This window comes from Peromyscus maniculatus, chromosome 16 (assembly GCF_049852395.1).
Source record: "Peromyscus maniculatus bairdii isolate BWxNUB_F1_BW_parent chromosome 16, HU_Pman_BW_mat_3.1, whole genome shotgun sequence".
Classification (NCBI taxonomy): Eukaryota; Metazoa; Chordata; class Mammalia; order Rodentia; family Cricetidae; genus Peromyscus; species Peromyscus maniculatus.
In genome coordinates, this window is record NC_134867.1 from 43,834,470 (window position 1) to 43,861,645 (window position 27,176).

At 35.7% G+C, this 27,176-nt stretch overlaps 1 long non-coding RNA gene across 1 annotated transcript; it reads left to right on the forward strand.

The window, feature by feature from the left end:
* The first annotated feature begins 5,378 nt into the window (after nucleotides 1-5,378).
* Nucleotides 5,379-18,992, forward strand: LOC143268895 (uncharacterized). The gene is made up of 2 exons (XR_013045080.1): nucleotides 5,379-13,574; nucleotides 17,507-18,992. It is a non-coding gene; the product is annotated as an uncharacterized LOC143268895 (long non-coding RNA).
* Nucleotides 18,993-27,176: the final 8,184 nt, after the last annotated feature.

Below are 27,176 nucleotides of genomic sequence, written 5' to 3' on the forward strand. Positions count from 1 at the left end.
ATCCAGGACCTCAGGCAGGCTGGGCCTGGGCCAGTGCCATATCAATTGAGATTCAACTTCAGTCCTGCTTCTACTTTATTAACCACCATTATTGATATACAAATTTCCTAACATGCTATTTGCCCATTATAGTCACTCTTGAGTAAGGTATGATACATAGCAGTTTTTGACCATAGAGCGTATTCCACACAGATGGAGTTCTAAATACCCAATGTGTGGCCTCAGATGTAGATACTAAGCTAGAGTTAATTACTCCTTCTCTTATTGACCTACTCATTTACCACTCACTGATTTTTGTGAAGTGGGTTTTACTCTCATTTTTCTTTCTTTCCACCCTCCTGTAAGCCTCCTAAACACAGGAACTTTATTGCTAATAATTATAATACCCTGTTATTTGCAATACATTTTTATGAGTATACTCAGTAATTTTGTTATAGTTTCAATAAATTGTGAAGATGTAATATCATTTGGAAGTTTTTGGATTTTTTCTCTTTTCATCTATAACTTTTCCAGTATTTATATATTAAAAGGTGTCAATGAGCACAAACTTGCTTGCTTGTTTGTGATAGCTTAGTACCCAAAATGATTCTAAATCATTACAAAAGGAACATTGCTAAATAACTTAATTGATCTCTCATGTAAACAGACATAGCATTTTATATCTCAGTCTTACTCTAATGTTCATTGTGAGAACTGACATAACTGTATTAATTTATAATCAGAGGATTTATTTGATAATCATTTGGCTAATAATCACATGTTATAAAATTGTGTTAATAATGATGAGTACTCTTTTCTTCACTTGAACCAATTCATTTACCTCTCAAGATAACCTTCAAAGGAAATAAGTTTTTTTTTTGTTTGTTTGTTTGTTTGTTTTTTACCTCTGTTATGCAGTTGAAGGCACTGGTACAGTTTATGTCATCAATTTGAACTCAGGATTAGGTTTATTACTCTCAAACTGAGAATCATAAGTCTTCTCTTTGAAGATTCAGATTATTTTATTTATTGCTCTAGAACATTGTTCAAAGTGAAGGAAATAGCCACAAGGTAAGTTCCAGAACTTTAAATGACCTACGGTTCAGTTCTGTTCTCAACTATTTCAAATCTGGAGGTGGAGCAGGCAAAGTGATAGAAGGCAAAAGGAGTCAGCAGGCAGAAGATGGAGAATAATATTTTGCCTTAGGTGTCTCTTGCTGGGGTTTGTGCCTCCAATAGTATTCAGTGCATCAAAGATTTACAGTTGGAATTCTGAAAAGAACAGTCTATTTTGGTCCCAGCAGCACACTGATGATTTGGTTATCCAAATAATTTCTTTAGAGCTCACTTTGTTAAAATATTACTTGTGAATATTAGTGGTGAATAGTGTGTCTAGAACCTAAGAGTTGGAAAGGAGAGAAAATTAGGCATATTCATATCCAACAAGGAATTCCTGCAGATTTCAAATATTTCCATATTTCTTTTTGCTGTAGTAATAAAACCAAATTAGACTCATGTTGATTTCAATGACTTAGGCTTTAATGGAACTGCTGCTTTTCAATAAGATTTCACCTAAGCATCCAATTAACTCTTTATGTGGACAGGAAGTTGCTACACAAGTAGCTTTATCGTAACTTCATACTTGCTGCTCTTTGTTTTATGATAATACAAGAATTATCTAATTGCCAGTTGCAAAGTACACATGCCATCATGATCAAAACAGTTTGAGTACACACTTCCCAAGTACTTTTCCTGAGATTTTTAAAAACAATAAGATAAAACAAAAACTAACACATTGGAATTGGACAAGACAAACAAACAGAAGGAAAAGAGCCCAAGAGAAAGCACAGGAAGAAACCCACTCTTTTGCACACTCAGGAATCCCATATAAACACTAAACTGGAAGCCAAAATATATACATAGAGAACCTAGTACCAATCCGTACAGGCCCTGGGCATGCTAATTCTGCTGTGGGAAAATGCTTTTGTACAATGGTTTAATAAAACTCTGATTGGCCAGTAGTCAGACAGGAAGTTATAAGCAGGATAAGCAGACAAGGAGAATTCTGGGAAGAGGAAGGCTGAGTCAGAAGATGCCAGCCTGCCGTCCAGGGAGCAGCATGTAATGTCACACAGGTAAAGCCACAGAACATGTGGCGACATATGGATTAACAGAAATGGACTGATTTTAAGTGTAAGAAATAGTCAGTAGTTAGCCTGAACTAATGGCCAAGCAGTTATCATTAATATAAGCCTCTGTGTGTTTACTTGGGGGACGTGAGTGGGAGAGATTTGTCCCTACTGTCCGCAGGCTGAGACACAGGAAAACTTTTACTACATGATTTAGTCTCTGTGGGTTCATATGAGCTTTTATCATGTTGACTTAGAAGACCTTCTTTTCTTGATGTCTTCCATTCTTATACTCTTTTTGTCTCCTCTTTCCCAGGGTTCCCTGAGCCATGAGGAGAGGGTTTTGATGGAGACATCCATCCCACTTAGGGCCGAGTGTTCCAAGGACACTCACACTCTGCACATTGTTAGCACCTGCTGCACGATGAAGCGTTTATGATGATGGCAAAGCAAGGCATTGATTTATGAGTGTATCAGAATGTCACCAGGAGTCTTTTTTTATTGCTCTTAGTTTGTTTTAATTTTGTTTTGCTTTTCTGTTATTGTTTTTAGAACAGTAGTGCTGTGGGACAGTCTGTATGTCAAATTGCTCTGATTGGTTAATAAATAAAACACTGATTGGCCAGTGGCCAGGCAGGAAGTAGGTGGGACAAGGAGAGGAGAATTGTGGGAAGCAGAAGGCTGAGGCGGAGAGACACTGCAGCTGCCGCCATGACCTGCAGTATGTGAAGATGCCTGTAAGCCACCAGCCACGTGGCAAGGTATAGATTTATGGAAATGGATAAATTTAAGATATAAGAACAGTTAGCAAGAAGCCTGCCACGGCCATACAGTTTGTATGCAATATAAGTCTCTGTGTTTACTTTGTTGGGTCTGAGCGGCTGTGGGACTGGCGGGTGACAAAGATTTGTCCTGACTGTGGGCAAGGCTGGAAAACTCTAGCTACAAATGGCGCCCAACGTGTTGGCAAAAGTTTCTACCTAAAACCTGAGAAAAGATTCTAAAACGGAGCTAAAAACAGCTTCCTAATTGTCTCTTTCAAATGAGCGGCAGCCTGCCGGTTTGAGCTACTGGCGGGTTCCTAGCGTGAGAGCTCGGTCTGCAGTATGGCGGGAATGAGGCCTCTGCAAGTGGCACATTAAGCTGTGTGGTGGATTTAGCCTTTGCTAGTACAAAAAAAGAGGTTTCTGGGCTACACGCTGCTTGGATAAAAGCATAGACCCACAATGGCTCCCAGAGCTGGTGGAAAACGTACCACCGCCATGTTGGGAAGCTGAAGTGGGTGGAGCCAGCAGCCGCAGCGCCGTTTCAGGCTTAAAAGGCTGCAGTTTAAGCAATAGGCTTAAGGTGATATAAAACATAAGCCATGTAAAGATGGCTACCACACAGAGAATCTGGATTATGTTCTCTTTGATATTCGTAACTGAAGAGAAACATTTGATTGCAAAAGCTGTTGAGTTATGCCAAAATGTGTGTTTTAAAAGTACCTTGACTTCAAAATTTGGATATAAGGATATGTTGCTTTGGAAAGGAGGCTCTGCTTTTGTTTCCACAGAAAGCCAGAGGCTATGGATTTGTTCCAGATTAAGATACATCAGGTTTGACCAGCCAAGACCACCTGAAAGGTCTCCGATGACACCATGGCCCAGATGATCCAACATCCAGAATTGTTTCAAGGCAACTGGCTCAGACGATACGGTCTCACGGACTACTCCATGATCCTAAAATTTTCTTTGTGTCCCCATAAGATACAGCGCCCCCCTCCAGCAGGAAGTAGTAAGAGAAGCTACGCCCAAATTCCCAAATATACCAAGCTGACTTTGGAGATGTGTAAAAGTTAAAACCTTCCTTTTTAAAAAAAAGAAAGGGGAAGTGCTGTGGGACAGTCTGTATGTCAAATTGCTCTGATTGGTCAATAAATAAAACACTGATTGGCCAGTGGCCAGGCAGGAAGTAGGTGGGACAAGGAGAGGAGAATTGTGGGAAGCAGAAGGCTGAGGCGGAGAGACACTGCAGCTGCCGCCATGACCTGCAGTATGTGAAGATGCCTGTAAGCCACCAGCCACGTGGCAAGGTATAGATTTATGGAAATGGATAAATTTAAGATATAAGAACAGTTAGCAAGAAGCCTGCCACGGCCATACAGTTTGTATGCAATATAAGTCTCTGTGTTTACTTTGTTGGGTCTGAGCGGCTGTGGGACTGGCGGGTGACAAAGATTTGTCCTGACTGTGGGCAAGGCTGGAAAACTCTAGCTACACAGTAGTATTTGTTTTTACCCTATGTCCCCGGGTTATCTAATTGCAGGTTCTTGGTCACCCATGCACTTTCAGATATGGGTTCTGTCTTGCAGAATGCATCTTATGTCAAAGTTGATATTGGTTAGTTACTCGCACATGCTTTGTGCCACCATTGTCCTAGCATATCATATAGGCAGACACCACTGTAGCCGAAAGGGTTTGTGGCTGGGTTACTGTTTGTGTTTCTCTTTTTGTGGCATGAAGAGTACCTTTCTGCACTAAAGCTGCTGGAACATAGGGGTGAATACCCTATGTAGGCATCAACTCAATGTCCCAATGTTCAGTGAGTTGTGTAGGGACTGTTCTTAGCAATAGACTCCTGCCCTCTCTTTGTGGAGAGCAACCGTTGGTCTTGACATCAGCCTAGGTTATTTGAAAATTCCCATGGGAACTTTTGACCAACAACTCAGTAAAATTGTAACCAATCCCAGAACTGGAATCCTCATTTGTCAATAAGATATGGCCAGGTGGGCTCTGTATCTCCCATTATTTTAGGATTCCATTTAGATCACCATCATATATATACATATTTTAGGAACCTAATACAGTAGAATTATGTAGCTAAGATTATGTTACATTTATCTAATGGAAATACATGGAATTGAGAAATAATCATATGATACATCAATAACAGAAATTTGTACTGTGGTAAGAAATCTGAAGAACATTGTCTCTCTCCTATTTTTCTTTTATCTTTAAAATATTATCTATCAAAAAAACAGAGTCTATGTATTTTCTTCCACTTAATTATATGAACCTGTGAAAGTTCTTGGAATTTAATACAATATTTAGATATTGGGAATCTGGTCACTAAAAGCAATTATTGTCAAATAAACTACTGAAACTATGATACATTTTAAAAATTAAGAATCAGGTTTCATGGGCTGAAGAGATTGTTCAGTACTTGCTTCTCTTGAAGAGGATCCAAATTCATTCCCGGCGACTAAACCAGGTGACTCACAACCTCTAGTTTCAGAGGATCTGACACCCTCTAACTCTTTAAAGTTAGTTTTTATGTATTTCTTTCATTTACATGACATTATTATCAATACAGTAAGTACATTAAGAACTATAGTTATAGATTTCCTCATTAGATTTTATTTCTTTAAAAGATAGTCATTGTGCAAAGCTCTATGTACAGATTCATGTAAATGCATGTGTATTCGGACATATATGTTTTGGCTTTTGAAAGTTGAAAAACTTTGAGTTATATGGTAACAGAATAGTATAGAAATTATAAAATGGACCAGTAAACAGGGATGAGTTGTGTTCAATACCCATTCATGGGAGTAAAGTGGTACAAAGGTGAAGGGAAGGACAATGGGAGAACCTTAGATGGCTAAAATGGACTTCAATATATAACTACTCCATTCTAAGAGCAAAGACTTTTGCTGAGTCCATAACTCAGCTGGTAGATTACATTCACACATGAAGCACTGCATGTCAGAAGGCATGTTTATTATCCCACTACTTGGGAGGTGGAGGAAGGAGAATCAGAAACTAAAAGTCATCCAAAGAATTTACATGTTCATTTCTATCCTGGTACATGAGACTCTGTTTTTCTGTTCGTTTCTTTTTTAAGGTTTTGTTACTTATTGTTTTGGACATCCTAGGAATCATAGACTATACAAAACATTCTATAAAAATATCTTTGTGTTACCTAATATATTAAATAAAGTGAGATCTATGATATTTTAGGAGAATACATGGCAGTAGACAAATGAAAAATTTCATGGCTATTTTCAGAAAGCATGTCAGCTGACCTATATAAATAAGCTTGCTTCATAACCGTAGGCTGTTCATTCTCAACTCTGTCAATACTTGGTTTAGATATCATTTTGGCACAGAAATATACCAGCCATTGTTATCCCTAATTTCCCTTAAACAAAAACCTATATTTAGAAGGCCTGCTTAGGGTATTTAAGGACTTGCTTGAACTTTAATTACTCTTTTTAACTTTTTAATTTTGAAATTAATTACCTTTCAGGAGAAGAATATAATTTGAATTTTCTCTATAATAAATGGAATTAAATAGTCTAACTATGCCAGTCTCTTTCTTTGAAAGCCTCAACTAAAAATTAAGTCTGTTGAAATGTATTGTCATTTTCTTATCTGTGTTCCATACAAAGTATGCTGATGGGCTCCAGATAAAATTCAAGAACGGAGTCAAATTTTCAAGGCTTCAGTTTCCTATGAAAACATAGAGAATAAGTTTCTTAACATAAAATAAGAGCATGCAAGGTTACATTCCTTCTGATTGCAAAACTGAAGATTATCATTCTAGAAATTTTTAAATTTATTTGGATTATTTTTAATTCAAAATTATTTACCCCTTTTTAAATGTTCATTAGAAACATTGAAAATCTTCCATTTAAATCTTTAATCCAACTTGTCCTACAGACTTTTAAATAAAATATAATTTTTACTTGCCATTTGGAAGTGATTATAAGGAATTGATTATGAGAGTACAAGCAATAAAATGACACCTTCATTAGGGAAATGAATACCAGCACTAACTTTTAGACTAGTTTAGTCTGATGCTAAAATCTAATTAGTAACCTTTAGATAATAACCTTTGTGCTAATGGGGAACCAAAATTAACATTATTTGTCAAAGCAGATTATTGAAATGAAACAAAAGTAGTGATGTTTTTCTCCTTAAAATATAAGAGAATCATGTTATAATTTCTTTTCTGTTACTGTCATAAAATATCCAGACAAAATTAACTCAAGAGATAGAAATTTATGTGTCTTTCAATTTTATGGAAATGTCTACCATGGCAGAGAATTAACAGTGGCAGTAACTTGGGAGATTTGGTCACATTACATCTGCAGACAAGATGAGAAATCATTGAATCATGGCACACATTCCAGTACTTTCTCTTTTTCATCTGGCACAGGGCTGGCTCTACAGCAGGGAATGGTGCCAAACCCAAAAGGCATGCCCTCCTTTACCAATTAAATATAATTAAGGTAATCCCTTACAGACATTCTCAGAGACCCTTTTCCAATGTGATTATACATTGTTTCAAGTTGACAATTTAAACTAACCATCACAACACACAAAACAAACAAACAAACAAATAAATAAATAAATAAATAATAAAGCAGACAAAACAATTGTCAGCAACCAAAAACCATACTGGGAGTAACACCATCCCTGGTTTCAAGTTGTGCTACAGAGTCATAGTAGTAAGAATAGAATGTCACCAGGTACAAAACAGATACATTGATTAATGAAGTAATGTTAAGTAACCAGATCTAGGTCCATGCACAGCCAGCCATTTGATTTTGGCCAAAGATGCCAAAAACATGCATTGTAGAAGAGACATTGTCTTTAATAAAGGCTGTTAGGAAAACTAGATATCTACAAGTAGAAAAAAGAAAGTCAGTATTATATCCTAGTCTGCATACAAATCAATGGGGATCGTATTTTGATATAGACCTGAATAATTTTTCATTATAGATGTAGCCCCTTAAGAGGCTTCTACAGCTCCAGTAGATAGCCCTACAGTGAACACATGCTGACAGCACTAAGTAACCTTAGCAAGTTTTACAAAGAAAACATTGAATTGAGAGAAAATACTGTTAGTGTGACTGTGGGAGGGAAGAGACCCCTCCAATTCCAGGTATATCTAACTAAAACATTGCATGAATGCATGTGAATGCTGGGGGAGGGCATGTAATCTATGGAACTGAATGTCGAGTTCTTATAATAACAATAGCTAAGAAAGATTTTTCAAATTCTTCACTGTCCATAGCCAGTAGGGAAATTAAAATGAAAACTACTTCGAGGTTTTCATCTTTCCTCAGTGAGTGTGGCTAAGATGAAGAAATCAAGCAAATGGTGGCATGGATGTGCCATCAGGGAACTCTGATGTTCTGGTAGTGGAAGTGTAAACTGGTGCAAACACTGTGGAAGTCATTGTGACGATTCTCAAAACACTAGAAATAAATCTTCCATATGGCCCAACCATACCACTGCTGGACATATCCAAAGGACTTTTTCCCACCAAGGAGACACTTGTTCTCCCATGCTTACTGCTGCTCTAGTCATAGTAGCCAAGACATGGGGAAAAAAACCGCTCTATATCCATTAATGAGTGAAAGGATAATGAAAATGTGCAACCAATAAATAATAAAATTGTTTTCATCTGTAAAGCAAAATGAAATTATCAGTGAAATGGGTGAAACTGCAAAATACTGCATCAAGTGGAGTGACCCACACCCAGAAAAACAAATGTTACGTTTTCTTGCTCATATGTGTATCTTAGTATCAGATCTGTAGATGTATGTGTTTAATGTGGAACACCTGCAAGATCCACAGCACTGAAAAGTAACATTGTTGGGGAAGGAGAAGGGTGTTCTAAGGAGAGAGGTGATAGTAGAATGCGGATGACATGAAGGCCAAACATAGAAATAATGACGAGGCTTTAAATGGAGGGAGATATGGAAGCATGGCAAACAAAATTCCAAGGACTAAGTATGAGATACCTCCCTTCAAGCCATTGGTCAGGAATTTCCTGGAGACCCCCAAAACAATACAGGTTGTTTCCATTGCTCTGGGTTGTCCTCTAGAACTTGGATGGTAAGACCTTGTTGCTTAACACACCACAGACTTTTGTCCCAATACTTAGAAAAATTCAGTTTGTACTGACCACAGAGTTTTCTTGGTTTCATACTTCTGAAAGGTGCAGTGTAGGATATTGTGGGGGGAAACACCGTTAACTGTTCACCCAGCTGTGAATTTGTGACTTATAATACATGACTGGTCATGGCATATATGCTTATGGATGAAGCAGTGGCATGAATGTCATGGAGATAACCAGCAACTTTCTAAACAGATGTTAAGGCCTGCTCCACAGGAAGAGACATGAGCTTTGTACTGGAAAACTGGCCGAGAACTTATTTTAGGGATCTGACAGGTCCTAGAATGAACCTACTATGTTATTCTGCTAAATGGACACACTGTTAAATTGCCCTCTCAATTTGTCACTCTGTAACCACAGATTAATAGAATAGTCAGGCCTCATCAAAGAAGTTTATTTGTGTAGTGGGCAACAGTTAATACAAAAAGTCATACCTGTTCAACATACAGAAATAAGAGTCAGTAAAGTGCTCTGTGACAAACTGGACTTCTGTATCCTCACTACCAATGTGCTTAGGAACCATAACAGAAGAGGGAGCCCAAGAAGCCACTGTTGTAAGGACCGAAGACTGGGGAGAACTGAAGTGAAACGGTGTTTTCTGAACCTGAGGAAACTACTGTACTCATGAGTTCACAGAAGCTAGGTTGCCTGTGTAAGACCAACATGAGATCCAGCCAATCAGTGTTGTGGCACAGAGTATGCAGGGATCCATAAGACTCCACCCTTAGCTGATGAGCTTTTGACATTTGATGGCTCCTGAGGGAGTGATAATTTGTTTTCTTTAAGGGTGTGGACTCTAGTAGGTTTACCAGGGGATGGCAACATGCCCAGGAGTATATAAATGGGCAGCAAAACTTGGAGTTGGTGGAATATTAAACACACACACACACACACACACACACACACACACACACACATAGACATACAAAATAAGAGGAGACAAATTTGAGATGAGGAGTGGTTTATCTGGGAGGAGTCAGAGTGAGGAGAGGGAATTAAACGTCATCAAAATATTGTAAGAAATTCTCAAGGAAGTAATGAAAATATATTCTTTCAAAGAAGAAAAGAAGCAGTCATATCAAAGCAAAACCAAAAGCCAGCAGGAAAAACACCAAATACTACAGCTAATAACCAGCACCTGGGGCCTATAATGTAGCCAACTGGGCTCCAAAGGTTCAGGTACCCTCATCCCTCCTACTCTAATACCTGAAACACACATAACTTTGCTCTTGACTTGGCTCCATGCCCTCCTTGATGGATGACACACAGGCCCAGCCCTATCCAATATTCTGAGATCAACCAGGAATTGTAGATTTAACCAACCGTCTTATTAAATAAGAAACACAGAACCAATGTAAAAGAGAGAGCCGAGAAGTCAGAGCTCAGAGCTAAAATCTTACCCTTCCTCCTGCAGTGGTCTTAGCTTCCCGAAAGAGAGCTATTTCCCTGTGTGTAATTTGTTTCATAGTCATTCTGCCTTCTCATTGGTTGTAAACCCAAACACGTGACTGCCTCATCACTGTCTGTATGTACAGCCCCCCAGGTCTTAAAGGCGTATGTCTCCAATGCTGGCTGTATCCCTGAACACACAGAGATCTATGGGATTAAAGGCGTGTGCCACCACTGCCACACTCTGTCTATGGCTCTAATAGCTCTGACCCCCGAGCAACTTTATTTATTAACATACAATCAAAATCACATTTCAGTACAATTAGAATACCACCACAAGGAATCTCAGGCTTTCAATCATAGTTTCACACAGTGACTTTTCATGTCCACTCCACAGGGAATCTCATCCGGCCACATGTTGCCTGTGCTTAGATGCTCCTCATTATCCCCTCAATTTTGCATGTTGCCTGCTTTAAAAACCATTGCCACATGGATGTCTTCATGAAGTTCTGTCCCCAGCTAGGGATGTACCCTCCTTGACCTTGGACAACTCTATACCAGTTTCTGTGTTCTCACCCTGAGGAGGTATAGTGTTTTCTCCAAGAGAGCCTGGAGAAAAGTATCAAGTTTCTCTTAAATGGAGCTAAATCTTTAACAGTAATATTTGGTTTGTTGTCTGAACCCTCCCTTTCTGAAATTTGAATCTTGCCCACACAATTTTTTTTTTGTCAAATGGGTTAGTCCACTATCTTATTTAATTTTACTCATAGTCCATGGATGGAAGCAAAAATGAAAGGAGATTTGTGAGCAAAATACACGATGGCTCCAAGCCCAGGCCCTGATAAAGTCCTTGTTCCTCTTTGAAACATGATGATCTGGGCCTCCATGCCCATGTTTCTCTCAATATTGCTATCTTCCAAGCTTGCGTTAAAAAGGCCAATTAAGCTCTATTTGCTGAATTCAATGTGTTTTCACCCCAAAGTTCTAAATTCTTCCACATTTCTCCTGTGAAACAATTTGAAAGCTTATGAGCCACATGTAAAGATTTATGACAGCAATAGTACCAAATCTGGGTACCAATTTCTGTCTTAGTTTCATTTCTGTTGCTGTGATAAAATACCCCCAAAAAAGAATTTAAGGGAAAAGAGTATACCTGTATCACATTTTCAGATTATAGCTCATTATAGTAGAATTCATGCAAGCATGAATTCATTGTTCATTCCTCAGAATAGGGTCACAATGTAACCAGCTGCTTCAAGCTCCTGCTGCTGGGACTTCATTGCCATGGTAGATGGTAGCCTGAACTGTGAGAAAGTGTACATACATTTTCACTTAAGCAACTGGAAAGAAATGTACTAAGAAAAGTTCTTACAACTAAAACAAAACTCCTATATGAAAAATAGAGATGCTTAACACATAGTAAACACTCTTGTTTCTAATATCCTCAGATCAGAGTGGATAATACGGAGACGTCTAGAAAACAGACTTCATTGAGCTTGTTATCTATAAATGTTCAACAAAATCCATTTGGAGATAAAGAGGCAAGAGCCATGTGCATATGATCCCAATAGACCCATTGCATATCAAAATTATCATAAGCCAAAAATGTACTAACTACATAACTTACCAAGCATCATGCTTATCCTATGCATCTGAAATGTGTTGACAATATTTCTATTTGTTTACACTTTGGCAAAATCATCAAACACACAGAAGTTAGAGTTAATTACCTCCTGTAACTTTATGAACACCAAACTGGAAATGGGAAACTGTATGGGTATCATTCTCAATGTAACAAGTTGAAAATCCTAAGTTAGACCATGATAAGTCATGACCTTCCCATACAAGCACTAGGATTAATTGTGATCTAGGAAATAAAAATACTGTGACAGGTCTTTCTCCTTGCCTTTAGTTCTTCCTTACTACAAAAATTACTAACAATCAAAAGTCAAACAAATACATATGGGCCAAAATCATAAGGCCAATGCACTATCATAAGATAGAATTTTGGAGGAGGAGGGTGTGTGTGTGTGTGTGTGTGTGTGTGTGTGTGTGTGTGTGTGTGTGTGTATTGGGGAAGAGGAGGTGATTGGGGAAGAAGAGGTGGTTAAAGTGGAGCTGAGCATTGAAGACTGAGGGGAAAAGTGGCAATGATTCTCTGTCATCAAAAAGACATGTTCTATTTTTATTTGGTTGCATTTGACTTTTAAATATATTAAATATCCCCAAAATCAAAAGTGACTTGAAAGACATGTGCTGTGGGATGTTCTGTATGGCCTGTGGGAGCCTGTTCTTGGGTTCCTTGTGGCTTTACCCAGCAGGTCCACATAGAGGATGATTAGGACCACGGGCCTGAGTGCAGGTGTCTGAGATGGTCTGCGCTTGGCTGTGCTGGGGGATGGTCTGTAAGTCAAATTGCTCTGATTGGTCAATAAATAAAATCTGATTGGCCATGGCTAGGCAGGAAGTATAGGCAGTACTAACAGAGAGGAGAAATAAAAGAACAGGAAGGCAGGAGTCACTGCCTGGAGCCGCAGCCAGGACAAGGAAGATGTAAAGTACCAGTAAGCCAAGAGCCACATGGTAAGGTATAGATTTATAGAAATGGACTAATTTAAGATATAAGAACAGTTAGCAAGAAGCCTGCCACGGCTATACAGTTTGTAAAAAAATAAGTCTCCGTGTTTACTTGGTTGGGTCTGAGCGGCTGTGGGACTGGCGGGTGACAAAGATTTGTCCTGACTGTGGGCAAGGCAGGAAAACTCCAGCTACAGACATGCCAACTGCCTCCCATCTCTTACACAAAGGAGATAGAGCAGAATGTCTCCACAGGCAAAACTGAATAAAATAAAACTTTGATATTGTAATACCATGGAGGTCAACCCATTTAAAAGTGACTTCTGTTTTCAGGAGCCATTAACTGAATTCATAGTGACTGTTCATTTTCTCTGCTTTACTAACTTTCTATGTGTTCTGTTTTGTTCATATAGCCCATAAGGTTTTGGAAGAAATTGCCATCATTCATGACTGTCCAAAGTTGGCATCATCTCATTTATTGCAATCACCATTATGATTTCAGCCATAAACTATGGCTTAAAGATACAGAGTGGCTGCAATTAGGGGATTGAGGTGAGAAAACTCAACCTTTGTAAAGAATTCCATATATATTATATATATATATATATGAATTATTGACTATCACACTGCAAAAATTAAAGCTAGATTTATTTGAACAGAAGGAATACCAAAAAAATTGGTACATTAGATAAACTTTAGAAAGTTTATGTGCTAGGACATCTGACCCAGTATACTCTTCTTGAATCATGGCTTCTCAGTATTGCAAATTAATGAATTTTCTTAGCAGAGCAGTAAGTCATTTGTGGTTAGATTTTCAGTATCTCACTAGTTATAATACACCAAAAACATCCTGCATACTACATAGAGTGAGAATCTTTTTCATTTTTAATATTTGACTATGGAAAGTTGTCAAGCAAGAGAGATTATCACTGTGCTTCAAGTTTTCTATCACCATTATTAAACCTATTAGGCATATCTTGCCCAGAGTTTTTCATCAGTAAACTGTGATTTGAATTTGGAAAAAATTTAATACACACACACACACACACACACACACACATATATATATATGATATTTTATTTTCTTATTTCTTCTCTTTGGTATGTGTGTGCATGTATATGTGAATCCATGTTCAAATACATCTGAGCACACACATTTGGTAATGTGTATATTAAACTATTGCAACTCTCTGGAGTCTTCTCTATTTTATTTGCTGAGGTAGAGTCTCTTGCTGAGATTGAAGCTAGATTATTGGGCTAGTACAGCAATCTAGCTGCCTGGGTCTGTCCTGTCTTTGTTTCCTGAGTGGCTTGGTGGCTGCCTTCTTTTATGTGTGTTCTATGTGTGAAAGCTCTGATCTTCAAATGTGTGTGGCAAGGATTTTTTTCTAGGGAGCTATGGCACCATCTCCTATTACCATTGATTTCAAAGTCTACACCATGCATCCCTAGAATCCTTGTGGAATATGAAGTTTTCAGACTATGCACCCAGCATTTAGAGAGAATACTAGTTTTTTTTACTTTTTACTTGTATTATCTTATAACATTTTGGGGACATTGATGTATATGAATGTCAGTTCATTGATCTTTTACCTAATGAATTTTCTCTAATTTCAATAAAGATGCTTATAGTGTGCACATAATGTAATACTATATGGAGCTAGATGTAAACATTTGATTTCAGATATAAGATCTATTTTATATAGTTAATTATAATGTGTTATTTGTTTCTACGTAATAAATTTAGATAATGCTGGATTGTTTCAAAGATACTTTGCTATCTACAAAAGCTTTAAGAAAATACAAGTTTTGTGAAAATGTTTTACAATCAGGTGTTACTTTCTTTTCCGCTCATAAATGTCTAAAATACAAGAAATTATAAACACTTACCTTTGAGATACATGTCTATTTGATGGATATACAGACATTTCTGCTTCATGCGGTAGGAAGCCTTGGTCCTTTATCAATTTTAAATGCTGTTTTCTTGGCTTTTACATGTGTCAAAGATATGTAATAGTTTCGGTTTCATTTTATTATTTTGTCTTTATTTTATGTCTCTTGTTCTAGATAGAGTTTTAAATGCTGACAAGAGTGCTTTGATCCTTTCAGTTATGATTTCTGGTTTTCCCATTTCCTTGTAAAGATGAAACACACACCAAATTACAAATGACAAGCTCCTTTAATGCCCTCATCAAATCAGTGAAAGCTTCCTTCACACAAGCTTTTCCAGAAAGCTGTTTTACATTATTTTGGGTCACTTTAGTTTGATTTCAAACTTTTCTTTTTCACTCTTAATTTTTTTGTTTTTTGCTTGTCCAATCCATGCTTCCAAATAAAACTGCAAAAAGGTAATTTCTAAATCTAACCATTCTTTCTGGTTTCTGTATTGACTGACCCTTCTGCTGTAATAGATTCATTGCGGTGTCTAAAATGTACACAGATTTCAAACAGCTAGTATCGTTTAGATTCATTGAATCTAGTGTGCCTCGGTATATTTAGGTACTTGATGTCTTTTCATCTTGTCACAGGATCTCATTATACAACCAGGTCTGGTCCTGAACTATATCCTCCTACTTCGGTCTTGTGAACCCAGGTATTTTAGCCACACAGCACTATGCCAAATTTAATGCATTTTTAATGATATGAAGTATGACAATTTCTTTTACAACAATGTGTTAAGTATTCAAAATAATTTACATAATACCCTCTTGATCAGTCCTTAAATACTGGTGGTGTTTCTTTGGATGTTCCTTTTTATTATGTTTAATGTTTTCTCTAAGCAATTATCACCATAACATTTTCAAAATTATTTTCACATTCTTATCCACTAATTATTACCATGAGCATTAAAATAAATACTTCTGAGTATTGTTTGAAACTTACTTTGATATATAAAAATTGAACAGTTATTTTTTAAAATCCACATCTAGACAGTGGTTTTCCATCTCTCAGGATCCATTAGTTGCAAGTAATTAAACAGAGAACTGTAGGCCTCATGTGCCACTTCATAATCCGTAACGGAATGTGGCAGGTCCAGTCTTCTGCAGACACAGTGGAAGTAGCTACAGTTTCTGTGGGGTTAATGACCAGAGACATTTCATAGCTCTCCTGTGTTCCGTCCCCAGCATTCTTTCCCTTTTCTACCATGATCATGAGCTTCAGATGGGAAGATCTCAGTGTCCTACCTAAAGCTTAGGCTTCAATCATCATTTATTTTTATACTGTGAGTAACTCTGGGTCTCTGTTTCCACTACTGTTTATAGCAAAGAAAGCTTCTCTGAATGAAAGTGGAAGTACCGTTAGTCTACGGTTATAAACATAGGTATAGGTACTTTTTAGGTTAAATTCAGAGGGTCTCAAAAACAAACAAAAAAAAAAGTAAAACAAATAACAAACAAACAAAACAAAAAAACACCAAAACTTCATGAATATTTAAATAAGAGGAGGAAGGGAGGGTAGAAAACTGAGGAGGAAGCTGGGCATGCACAACTTTAATCCCAGCACTTAGGAGACAGAGCCAGGCAGATCTCTGTGAGTTCAAGGCCAGCCTGGTCTACAGAGTGAGATTCCGAGACAGGCACCAAAACTACACAGAGAAACCCTGTCTTGAAAAACCAAAAAAAAAAAAAAAAAAAAAGCAAAGCAAAGAAACCTGGGGAGGATATGGTTATAGTGTACAGAATGAATGAATTTCATATATGTTCAAAAATCACCAAACAAAAAATTCAGTCAAGTTATAAACATAGACACATGCATATCTAAGAACCAGGAATGTACTCATTAGCAGCTCTGGTCTAGCATGTGACAAGCCTTGCATTCAATCTCTACCAGTTCAAAACTACACAACAGAAAGAAAAATAATTAACAGCAACAACAAAACATTTAGAAGAATCATTCGAATCTATAAAATAATGAATTTTCATATTGTCTATGACATTTTATGTAAGTAATATTAGTATATCTGATTAAAATATTTCATGTATACCTACTTACCATTATTCTAAATTGTCTATTATTCTAATGCAAATATCATTGCAGATTTTCAAATATGCATTATACTTTAATGTATCTTCATTCAGAAACTTACTTTTCAGAACATTTTGATGTGATTCAGATCTTCTGTCTGTAGACCTGTATCTTCATTTTACCTTTTGCATCATATCACTATACTATAATATTTTGGGCAATCATTGTAAGCTCTCTCTCTCATATATATATATATATATATATATATATATATATATATATATATATATATATGTGTGTGTGTGTGTGTGTGTGTGTGTGTGTGTGTATACACATATATACATACATATAGCTTAAATGAATATGGTTTACAAATATACTATATATACATACATATATACTTGTATATTTTATGTAATTTTAGTTATATAGAAAATGTTACAGTTGCTTGAGGGTTTATGAAACATCATTCTGCATTGTTCTGTATTAACCTTCCTCTTCCCTCCCTATTTTGCTAGGCAACAAAAGCACCAGTACCAAGCAAAAGAAACCTGAGTTCAAGTTGTTGATCAGTTATCCTTGCTAACCTCTCATAGACTGCAGAAAAGTGCCTACTGCTGAAGGCATTGCATGATTCAGATTCAGGAATCAAAAACCTCGAACTGAATCAAACCTGAAAACCTTCATAATGTCTAGCTTAAAACAGCATTATGTAAGTTGCCAAGGGAGAGAAGGAACAAATAGTTTGACTCACCTGTGATGTCTATGAACCACAGTGCTGTGGGATGTCCTGTATGCTGTAAATATATGTTGTTATGATTGATTGATAAATAAAAATGCCGATTGGCCAGTAGCCAGGCAGGAAGTACAGGCAGAGCAAGCAGAGAAGAGAATTCTGGGAAGAGGAAGGCTGGGGAGAGACGGCAGCCTGCTTGCCAGGGAGCAACATGTAAAGGCAGCAGATAAAGCCAGGGAACACGTGGAGACATATAGATTAACAAAAATGGGCTGAGTTTAAGTGTACGAGCTAAACAGTGGTAGGCCTGAGCTAGTGGTTGAGCAGTTTAATTAATATAAACTTCTGAGTGATTATTTTATAAGCAGTTGTAGGGTCCGTGGAGCTGAGCATGACTGGAGAAAACTCCAGCTACACCACAGAGAGAACCATCATAATAGATCTCTAGAAATATAATAATGGCCCTCAGATCTTGGCATTAACAAACAGTTGTCTACTTCAACTTAGACTGTGTTCAACAGGAGAGAAATCATGGTTTCTACTAGAAGCTTAATCCGGTACCCTGTGCTAATAAGGTCATGGATCTTAGAAGAGAACCCTACTACTGTCAGTTTAAATAGACCAATATACTTCCTGACTTCATCCTAAATTTTTTTTCTTTATATCCACAGATAAGTGTAGTTATAATCCATCATCAAAGAGGTTTCAATTTACAGCTAATGGAGACCATTAAACACACACACACACACACACACACACACACACACACACACACACACCTTGTCATAAAGCAGAGATTAATGGATCATGGGTAGCCAAACCACAAAGGATATATCGAAAACACATTTCTAGCACCTATGGCTTCAGCAGTGTGCTGGAAAAGGGGGCAGAAATACTGTAGAAGCAAGATGATCAGGAAGTTTTCAGTGCTATTGTGCCATCTGGAAATTCAAAGAGGCTACACCCATAGTACCTCAAAATAAGGCTGCCTAAATAAGACCCAAACAATGACAGTATTAACGGACATGCAAACATGTTAGTAGAAACTCTCCTGGAGCCCAACCATTGACAGAGAATACAAACAAGATACAACTGCTGAGAGAGGGAAAATTAATCTCTCAGATTGAGCCTGCTGATTACCTAATACAAAGAGGCCAGTGCTGAAAACATATGCACAGAGACAATAAAAATGGACTTAGAAAGTTATGTATGTATGTAGATAGATAGATGATAGATGATGGATAGATAGATAGATAGATAGATAGATAGATGATAGATAATAAAAGAAAAATGCTATCACCTAGAAGGAGTGAGGGAGACATCAAGAGGAAAGAGAAGGAAAAGTGATTTATTTATATTTTAATTAAGCACTAAATAGTATGAAAGAAAAATAATGAGAAAGGTCCTTCTGAACAGGTCTCACATGTACAGACAATAAGACTATCATCAAAAGCTAATGTACTTACTCATCTCTTGTTGAAGAGAAAAAAATCATTTAGGTTTCAATTATTTCTTCTGTTTTGATGGGTGTTAATAGAATATTCAATACTACTTGGTGTAATTTTTTATAAATTTTATCCCTTAAATATGCCAATATTTTAATTTTAATCAACATTTATAATTTTTTCAATTATATATTTTAATTATTAATTGATTTTGTAATATTTATCTACTTGAGTATTAGCAATAAAAACATATTTAATACATATTTAATTTTTTGTTTTTTAAATTTCTTGCTTTTTAAATTTACTTTTCATTTGCTTTCCTTATCTACTACTGACTGGTTTCTCTTTTTTCCTTTTGTATATATGATTGAGTTTTAACAAAGCTCTCTATACTGATCTGTAGATATTTACAAATATTTCACAGTAATAATTTGATAGTTACACTGCATTCTCTTAACTGCAATTTGTCTTTGGGATTTGTTTACATTCTCCTGTATGACAGAAACTGGATTTTTTTTTTGTATATTTGCTTTATTCTGCTTTTTGAGCAATGCTAAACTTCAGATTTTTCAAAACAATAGGAATCTATAAAAATCCTACATTATGAATTATGAAGAAATAAAAGAGATGTGATTTTGAGAGTTTCTTTTTAAAAAAGATTTCATAGATATTTTAAAATACTTGACAGTTTAGTATACATAACTTCAAGATTAATGTTGTAAGTGGATAACATTAACAGTTTTGTAAGATGTTAACTAGCACTTTCTATGCTTAAATTATGAAAATCATTTCTTTTATGGTATATTTGAGAAAAAAGTTACTATGTAAATCTGATACAAAGACTAAACTTGTTATTAAATCACATGCATTCTGAAGAGTCCCAGTTCTAAATCCTCACAATGTCTGTAAGTGATGGCACATCTCTCTTTCTTCTCCCTCTATCTTTCTACAATTCTTTCTGGAATAAAATTTATCTTCCTAATTTATTTTCTGGTCTCCTAGCTGGTATATAAGATTAATATTTCTCTTCAGTAGTCTAAATTTTGAATACTCATTTTAATTGTTTTTCTTTGCATTTTATAAGCAACATCATTTATTGATTATTCACATAGTCTCCTCTAATTTACAAGTGCACATCAATCATGTTGCAAGTTGTTTATTCTCTAATATTAGTCATTTCTTTCTTTCCATATACTAATACTATAATTATTAAAGATATCAACATGTAAACATTTTAAGTGTTGATATTTCAACTTCTACTGTGTTATATTTTAATTTAGAGAGAAATTATATTTGCAATGTGTTCTAATCTCTAAATGTACTATCTAGTTTTTAGATAATTTATGTCAATCAGCAGACATTCTGTATTTTTCCTCATAAACAGCACATAGTTGAAGTACTTTATTTGTTCTATAAAAAAAAGATATTTGTATTGTCTTTTACTGGGGATGCTGTGAATGTGTTGCTCTGATTGACTGATAAATAAAACGCTGATTGGCCAGTAGTCAGGCAGGAAGTATAGTGTAGTCAAGATAAGGAGAAATGAGAATTCTGGGAATTGGAAGGCTAAGTAAGGAGACGCTGTCAGCCGCCGCTGCGATGAGAAGTAAGATGTAAGGTGCCGGTAAACCACAAGCCACGTGGCAACTTATAGGTTAATTGAAAATGGTTAATTTAAGATAGAAGAACTAGATAGCAAGAAGCCTGAGCCATTAGGCTAAACAGTTTAAATAATATAAGCATCTGTGTGTTTATTTGAGTCTGAGTGTCTGCAGGTCTGAGTGGGACTGGAGAAAACTCCAACTAAACAGGTCTTTGCTTTCCTTGTTTCATGCCCATGAAAGTAGACACACATGTCTGGTAGCAGAAGGGATAAACGACAATCTCAGATATCGTCTTCATCAATGCCATCCATCTTCTTAGGGACTGGTGTTTCTCACTGCTTTAGTTCATCAAGTTAGGCTGAGTGGACAAGGAACCCCAGGAGCTTGCCTGGCTTCAATTTCCCAGTACTGAAATTTTAATCTCTAGTACCTGTCAGCAACCTAGCATGTTTGTATGGGTGCTGTGCATTGTTCTATGTTTGCAGGGCAATCAGTATCTGACTGAGTTAAATTCTAGTCCAGATTTTTTTGAGCTTATTTTTAAGTGAGTCACTAAGTCATGTGGAAGGAAATGGTTTGTTATTCTTTGCATGTCTGTTAAACTTTTTACAAATGTGTTTGCCTTGTATGAGAACTATTTTAAAGAATCAATGACTTTTCATAAAATATAACATTCTCATTTTCTGGATTTTTATTAAAATATTTGTTTCCCTAAATATAAGCATTTCATTTGTTTTGCACTTTAACAAATAATTGTTTAAGAAGATCCTTTCTGTTTTTTGTTTTTCTAATTTTAAAGAATATTTTAAATGTAGAATAAATCACATATGTTCAGATTATATGATTCTTCCTCTACTTTTCTAATAATTTGTATTATTTGATGATGTTTTCTAATGCCACATATACACACATTTCTGAATGAAGTGTTCTTTCCTCATTGTATTATTCTGTGACCTCCTGTTTTGTCTTAGATTTTTCATCTGTTTTCAATTTGATTGGCTCATGATTTTATTTTCTTGTAGAGTTTTTCTCTGGTTTTACTTAGAAGATTATACTAACATCATAAAATGGACCAAAAAGTTTTGTTTTGTTCACAGAATAATAGAAGAAAAAATGGATAGTACTTTTGTCTATAATTTTTAAGAAATATGGGCCACAAGTTTTTTGGAAAGCAAGAAAACCTTCAAACCCTGAGAGTAGTGGCATAAATCACTATTCCCGCCATTGGAAGGGTAAGCGGAGAGCCTCAGATACAGGATAGATTCTGTCACAGAGGAAAAGAAATTTGAGTACAGGCTCAACTAACTTAAACAATTAAGTTTCAGTTATCCAGTTGATTTTATCTTTATTTTATTTCTGTATGAACCTTAGATTTTCTAAACCTGTACATGCTTTTATTGTCTGTATTTATATTTCTTAATTATATTTTCAGAAATCTACTTGTGTGACTTACTATTTTGAGATTTCTTGAAAGTTTGTGTTTGTACACTTGGTTTCATATATATTTCCTAATAAAATATCTGATGTATGGATTGAGAACAAAGGACATGTTTTAACTCCTTGATTTAACTGTTCCTACCTAGAGTGTATCATACCAATGTTATTAATTGTTTAGTACTCTTTACTTGAATATGTCTTCTTTTGTGTGCAATACATGTTGGTGTGAGTCCACATGTGTGTGTGGGGTGTGTGTGTGTGTGTGTGTGTGTGTGTGCATGTATGTGTGTATGTGTACATATGTGCATGGATAGGTGCACAGGCATGTATGCACACATGTAAAGCTCAGCTGTTAATGAAAGATGAAGTGCACCTAATTTTTTTTAAACATCTCTCACTCAACTTGGATCTCACCAATTCAGATAAAATGGCTGTTCAGAAAGTCTTGGGAATGCTTCTGTGTCTGTTTACCAGTATTGTGATTGAATGCACATATTTCATGCAGATTTTACATGAATACTGGTAACTAAAACTAATGTACTTATATTGTTGTGTCTCAAACACCAACAGAGGCATCTCTCTGGGCCATATTTAGTACGTGGTGTGTGTGTGTGTTTGTGTGTGTGTGTGTGTGTGTGTGTGTGTGTGTGTGTGTGTGTGTGTGTGTACTTATGTGTATGGATAGGTGCATAGGCATGTATGTGTGTGCATATGACTCAGAAATAGCATAGAGCTTTTTTTAATCAATATGCTTGTTAGCTTTTAATTGGCAATATTTTTATTACTGATGTTTTTGGCATATTTCTATCTTGTTATTTTTATCTTATATCAATTCTCCTGTTGCTCTAACATTAAAAGAATCAAGTATTTGATAAAAATTTGTGTGCTTAATATATCCCATTACATGATGATTATTGTTACATTAACTTTAACTTTTATTTAATATACACATTCTTGCTATTGTATATTATTACATTCAATAGCTAAATTGAACGGAATATGCTATCAAACATTATATGGTGATATTTTATTTGAGTACACATTATTTGCTGGTAATTATTAGTATTTGAGCTGATGTGATTCTCTGGTGCCTTTAATGAGTGTCTATGAGTAATAAATTCTCTTGGCCTCTATCTGAGAATGCCTACATTTTTGCTCTACTTTTTGAATGAGAATTTGACAAGATGTACATGGTTGGTTGCTGTTCTAGTCCATTTTGTGCTACTTTAACAGAAATCTTGAGAATGAATAATTTATAAAGAGCATCCATTTTTATCTTCCCAGTTCTTGAGCACAGGATATTCAAGATTAAGACACTGGCATGTAGCCAGGGCCTTCTTCCTGTGCCGTCGTGCTGTGGAAGGCATCACGGGTGACTGTTTGAAGGCCATGATTCATTATTATTCTTGGAACAATAATGCATCTTACATTGGGGAGATTTTTAATATTATATTCTGCTAATGTATAGTAGCTAACATTAAAAACATTTCAACATTTACTTGTTTGGGTTTTATAGTTGTGTTAATTTTGTTTAGCATTTTCTGCTGTTTATTTTGCAAGATGATTCTTGTATTGTTACAAATATGTGTCCCCTTAATTATGATGTTATCATTTACTTATTTATGGAGAGTTTGCTTTTGTTAAAGGATAATTTTTAGGAATGTAAAATCAAATACACATATAGAATCTTCACAAAAAGCATTCATAGATTCATTAGGAGTGAATAATATTTCATGACTACTTTGAGGATGTCAGATTAATAGTGGAAATAAATTGCTTATCTAAGCAAGAAATGTTAAGATTAAATCACCAAATTAGTAGTTGACAAGGCTGTAGTCACTAACTATCAGAGTTGTGTTTTCTGTGGGATAATTCATTACTACATAAAATCAATTGTAACACTGCAGATTACTTTACTATTCAACATGACAACATGCTTTTTGCAACACTGTACCTAAACAGTACTCGAAAATCCATTTACCTATCAAAATCTCAGAACTTGATAAACTTTATAGTTTCTTTTGTATTGTACTTAGCTACTGGTGACTAATTTATAATTTATAACACACAAGAATATTCTATCTTTACCAACCCTTTTATGCAGTGATAGGAATACCTGCCCCATTTGAGAAGTGTTCTTGGGTGAGTAAATAATCTAATGAATATGTCTTATTTTCAATCCTTTTTAACTTAGACTTTATTAAAGTATAATAATATCTGCTGAGGAAAGGCATTATATTTGAGAACAACTTGTGGGGTCTTTCCTTCCTTAGTGTTGATCTTAGGGACTGAACTCAAGTCACAATTGTCATAAAGCTTCTTCATCAGCTATACCATTTATGTAACGAGCAGTTTAGTTTTTTAGATGGAGTCTCTTTGGGGGATCTGAGCTTCACCAACTGGTTTCAGCTAGGTGGTTAGTGAGGCCTGAGGATCTGCATATCTCTGCTTCTCTGGTAGTGAAAATGGGGCCTTCATGCCCCTGTCTTTTTATACAGTTACTGAGGGTATAATATATATGGGCTAGCAAGCTTGGAAAGCAAACACTTTATAGAAGATGCTATCTCCCTAGCTCTGGGGTATCTTTTATCATCAGAAAGTTATGCAAGTGCTAAACACACACACACACACACACACACACACACACACACACACACACGGTCATATCAACATAGGTTAGTTATGACAATGAAAGAGCATCAGATTATAATAAAACATGTGAAATACATGAGAATATACCTATCGATTAAAACCATTGGGTAAATAAACTGTTGGGGGGAAATATTACTTGTTTCATGAAAACAAGTTCATGTAGCTAACCTGCTTCTAAAGAGATGAGGCACAGATACTTTTCTTCTCCACAAAGTTTTAGCATGTTTCATTCCCTCCTGCATGTGTACAAATGCCGTTTCCTAAAAGCTTAGCCAGTGTTACTTATTTCATTATAGGACCTGAGGTTAGGGACACAGTTGGTAACACTCTTTTACTAATTTAATAACAGAGGAGTGATAATTTTTACTTTATTTTGTATTTATCTGTATAGATACTTTTCATGCACAAGTCTGTGCACCAAATGAATGTAGTGTCCATGGAGACCACAGAGGGATTGGATACCTTAAGACTGAAATTACCAACAATTGTGAGCTGCCATGAAGATGCTGGGAATCTAATCTGGGTGCGCAAGATGTGCAGGCAATGCTCTTAACTGGTGAGCCATCTCTCCAGGCTGATAAATACCTAATTACCTAAATGAGGATGTTCCATAGATAAGCTTTTCCAAATGTCAAGGATTAAAATTTAAATATTATTACAGTAATATACCATAAGTAAATATAGGTAAAATATATTTCTATGCATTTTATACTATACAACTTTGAAATAAGCCCGTTGGTATCATTTTTCTATGAAGTTACTATTGTAAGTCCCTATGTACAGTTAAAGACTTCCAATAAATATTAAAAACTGAGGCAATTGTTTACTTTGTTTTCCTGTGTTAGCCTTAATTGTATGACTCTCTCCATTCCACTTTTTAATAGTATCTTATTAATGTCAGGATTTCTTTTCTACAAGAGACCAACAGCAACAACTTAAACTTTGAAGATCCTACTGCATCCATTACCTAAAACCAACTCTTTTAATATTTCTTAAAAGCATCCATAGACTACATGTAAACACATATGTATGCTACTGTTGCAGGAGCTTCAAATGCTACAAAGCAAGATTTTACCTATAGGCTATCTGCTTTCCTTGTCATGGGAAAAAAGACTGAATCTTTTCCCTTAATTATTTAATCATTTTATCTCATCAAACAAAATGGTTTGTTTAGCAAAGTCTTATACTGATAAGTCCAGAGGATCTCATTTCTGTGGTTTAAAATGTAGAGTCTTTAAGTTGTTAATATTTACTGACTAAACTGTGATTGCATGGGAAAGTATGAGTCCAGTGAGCAGAGAATTCAATTTTTTTCTAACACTAGTAGAGGACCATAACACCTCCTGATAGTTGTACATTGAGAACATGATAAATCAGTTTTCATGAGGAGGTTGCTTTAAGGCTGCCTTTAGATTTGATAAAATAATAGTGTTTGAAAAGAATTATTTCAGACACTTCAGTCCAGTCTCTTCATTATGCCAAAAGTTCAGCTTGGGAAAAGTAGAATTCAAGCCTTCAAAAAATCACTCTATAGTTCATGTCTTTAGATTTAGTAATATATAGTTTTAGTCTCAGCAGGACCAATATTTATAAGAATTATAGTTTGAAGTCATGGGATTTCCATGTGTGATAATAGGCTACTTCACAAGTTTTTCCAGTTGTAGGACATTATGTGTCATTTTCATTAACATGTATGTAAAGACAGAGTGGATCATTATTACAAAGTTCTGCAGTATCTTTCTGACTAAATGCCCCAGAGATTAAGTATCACTAACTTTATTGTGTATCATATACAAATTTATTTAATATGTATATTAATCAATTTTCTAAAATATAAATCATAGGTTATTTTGTTAAGATGTCCAAATTTTAATATATTTCTTAGAGAATGCTAATTGTTTGTGAAATTAATAATATTGTTTCAAAACAGTATCAAGAACTTATAATTCTCCATCTAAGCTTGTACCAAGAATTTTTTATTTGAGGTGATTTTGTAACAGTTGTATGAAGGACTCTGATTGTTTTGCCATCTCTGAAGAACTTATTGATTTTGTGGAAATTGCTAGCATCTTTCTCATTGCCTTTAAATGTAAAGAGATGCCACCAACTTTGAGGTCAAAATTTACAACCATCTAGTCAATTTAATCAACTTTGAGGCATTTGTTTTCTGTGTTAGTATTAATTCTGCAGCGCTCAAGGAAAAAAAAAAGGAGCACCAGGATTAATCAGTCCTGAGCCTCCAAATTGTGATTCTCAAGGACTGGTTTGTCTTATGTGTAAATTACTTAGTCTTACCTGGTAAGCATCACAAGTC